Raw genomic sequence first — 3,889 nt, forward strand, 5'->3', positions numbered from 1 at the left:
AGGTTTCCTCCCCTTTATCTGCATTGACCAGCCAGAGAATTTGGCCCGCCCATGAGAGAGAGAAACATCATGGCTTGCAAACAAGCAAAGTATGGCAGTTGGTCAAGGCCACACCCCCACCCTCTACCTTGCCCCCCCCCCTACCCAATAGCATTTATAGCTACAGACACCCAAATGGCAAGTAAAGCTCATTCTGGAACTGGCTCTAGTGACTGTGATTTGGCCAAAGGTGGCACAAATGGCTGCTGACCTCGCAGCCTTTATCAGGCTTCATCTCTGCAGGGTAGCTGCCTGATGCCTTCATCAGGCAGCTTATTGCGCTGATTTATTGTGCGGCTTAATGTGCGGATGCTATGTGACTTGCTGTGCGGCTGACTGCACAGCTTGTTTCAGGCTTTCAGGCAGGGCCTGAAGCTTCTTGGTCTCATGCCACAACCTCAAGTGTTGGCCGAGGTTCAGAGATCCACAGCCCCTGGCACGCCTGAAAAAGTGTACTGTCCAAAAACCTCCAAAGGTCCACTGTCCAAAAATCTCCCAAAAGTTGTCCGGTCTGCCTGTTAGCGGATATGACGTCTGTGCTCAGCAGGAGCTCCATCAGGTACGTCAGCTTACAATTGCAAGCAATACGCTAGATAGGAAGACAGGCTGTGCAACTGGGAGGCTGCATTTTGAGGCTTAAAGAAAGAGGGAGTAAGGGAACCTTCCTGGGCGCCGAACACTGCCCCGACTGCCCCAGTTTTAAGGCTTGTAACCAGGAAAGAAAAGCAGGAAAGTATCTGTTACGTCGTAGATGACTTTAAGCCTGCTCCATACAAGACCCTACCCCCTTGCCTCATGAGGACGCAGGCAATACGCCGGTAAAGGGAGACGCACGGGAGGACAAGCAGCCACTGCAACCGGACTCCCGGAGAAAGTCAAATCTGTTGTCACGTAGGCTACTTTTTTTGCAACACAGTAACAACCATCTACGGAGGCTGCCTGCCACAGACAGGCTCCTAACATGTAAGTAGATTCCCATTCTGTTTTCCTCGAAAGATTGTCTGCACACACGTAACCATACTCCTCAGGTGGATATCAAACATTAACCGATTCCACACCAGCACAGGTGCTTTATAGGAAATAACATAGGGTGTGGCCGGGCAAGCCTGTGTGTCTTAAAGAGATATGCACATACCTGACCTCTGGGGGATCATCACCATGCATATGGAAATATGGAGAGTTATTCTTGATACGATTGAGAACTATTATATGTCTAATATATATGTGACAGGTTATTGTGATTGTTGGTTGCTCTATTTAGCATGTACGATTTACACAATGAACGTGTGTGTAATTGCATTTGAGAGTAATATGATTCAATGGCAAATTAATTAATATTTTGATTTGCAAAGCTTATTCAATGCATTTTGTACCAAAACAATGGCAAATAACTATAGTCATGTCAACAACTGACACATTCATATACATAGTCACATAGTTTGACAAAGTTTAATAGTCATTCAACGACTGTGATAGAAAAAAACTGTAATATGAGGTAGAATTCCAGTTAAATGTACTCCCATCATCTCCTTAAACTGCATAATAATTACCATAACTGATCCATGCACAGAGAAAGAGTCACCTGGTAGAATGGCACCGGCCTTCCGGGATCCAGTCTTGGCGAAATGACATCACAGCTCAGAAAATCCTGCTGGAAAACCACACAGGCAGAGGACACCATGCTAATACTTGCCAGTAGGACGTCCAGCAAAGAAGTCACAGTCTGCAACATGTGCTTAACTCAGTGCCCCGTCTGTTGTAGAGGTGAAGATGGACGCAGAGATGATCTTGCTTGTCCACCTAGTCAGGATCGTAGCAATAGGTCATAGATAATGGCCATCTTCACCTTTTCCTCTGTTTAGTCCAATCTTCACATTCGAAAAAAGAGTCAGCAGGAGACTGGTGAGTGGATTTCCTGATCCCGACGAGCAACTCAGCCACATGCCACCACTGTCCAATGTCAACCACATTAAGCAAAACCAATATTTGTAAAATAGACAATGCAGTATTAATTTTACAGAGCTGACGAAAGGTGACTGAGAGGTTCACACCTGCTAGAACATGACTCATGTGACATACAATGGCAATGTCTACCTTGTGTTTAGTTTTTATTAGCCAATTTTAGCTTGCTTACATGCTAGAATGGTGACCTTGGAAAAATAACATTTACAAACCCACACTAGCTGAGCTGAGAACTACGTACTTATTAAAAGTACATCTCCTGTCACAGAAACTACTTAGAGGGAATGGTGTGTTTTGTTTTCATCATGCTGTTGGTGATGTGTCACGGCCCGCCCTACCCTGCCTCTGATTGGCTTACTCTGGTATTGTCACCTTAACCTCTAGAAGGAGTTCGAAAAAGTAGGTTTTCAATAAAATATGATTTTTCACGCATGAAAGTCTAAGCGGAAAAGCGGAGTGGCCTATATCAGGAGATTCATTTGGATCCAGGGAATGTGTGTATTTATGGTTTTTGAATGTGCAACTTATGGTTTGGGAGTTATAGGGCCAAACGTGTTTTATCTGCCATAGCATCAACTAGTGGTGAAAGTAGGTCAATAGTTGCGCCTAAGGTACTTGCAGCGTTCTGGACCAGTTCTGAAAATTGCACCCCCCACTATGTACGGTTTAGCCTGTGGCAGGGGTATTAGGCTGAGAAGAATAGAAAAAAAGAAGAAAAAGAAAATAATCTTTACAAAAACAATAGGGTTCCACAACACAATTCAGTGATTGTGAGATTGAGGTGCTCTTGCTAAATCTTTGAGCAGTGCCAAATCTGCCATGCTGTTAATTGGTTGCAATACACGAGCCAACAGGAACTGTAGGGCTATTCATTTATGGTTCCAATAGGTTAATTAAGTCCAATAAACTGGTAGTTGATTGAAGTAATTTTGGCTCCATCAGGGTAATTTAGTGGCCCAGGTGTTTTAAATGTAGGCTGTGCGGTCTCCATCTAGAGTACTTTATCCATGTGATATTTTGTGTTACCATTGGAGGTCACTAAAACACAGTCCGCAAAGCCTTGGGAGTGTTATGCACCATCAAACTCATGGTCAAAAGGTTGGGGATAACTGGGCAAATTTTTACACATGGAAGTTCTTTATAAATCCTGACTTTTGCGAGGAACGTTGCAACTGCAAATTTTACTCTTCACACAACTTTTTCTTGCATAACAGGTTTTATGAATGGGGCACCTGCTCTGTGTCTTGGCATCATGGCCAGCGTGTGCAGACGGTGTTTGTGCGCGCCAAGCTTTCATCTGAGCAGAGCAGTGGTGGTCCGCTGAGGTCTGATGGACTAATCCTAACGTTTCTCTTCCAGATCTGGGCTACTCCGAGCTCTGTTACTCCATTAGTTCTACTTTGGTTTGCACGGCCAATGTTCATGACTCAGTTGATGCGTAACATGGCTTATTACATAAAATCTAAATTCCCAGACTTTTCACATTATAAACTTCAGTTTTGGTCTATTCAGAAGTCTGTCACTCAAAATCAATTAATATCTATATCTCCAAGTCTTTAATGGTATAAATATTGACACAGACGCTTTCTATGCTAGATATGGGTTTAAAAGTTCCATGGCAGGAAAATGTCACTTTCAGTTTTTTTTTAACATTAATATGAGTTCCCCCAGCCTGCCTATGTTCCCCCAGTGGCTAGAAATGGTGATAAGTGTAAACCGAGCCCTGGGTATCCTGCTCTGCCTTTGAGAAAATGAAAGCTCAGATGGTCTGATCTGGAATATTGCCCCTATGAGGTCATTAGGGGCAAGGTTACCTCACCTTTCTTTGCTTTGCCCACCCAGAGAGATTGGCCGACCTAAGAGTGAAAGACATTGGCAGTTGGTCAAC

This window comes from Etheostoma cragini, chromosome 7 (assembly GCF_013103735.1).
Source record: "Etheostoma cragini isolate CJK2018 chromosome 7, CSU_Ecrag_1.0, whole genome shotgun sequence".
NCBI classification, from domain to species: Eukaryota; Metazoa; Chordata; class Actinopteri; order Perciformes; family Percidae; genus Etheostoma; species Etheostoma cragini.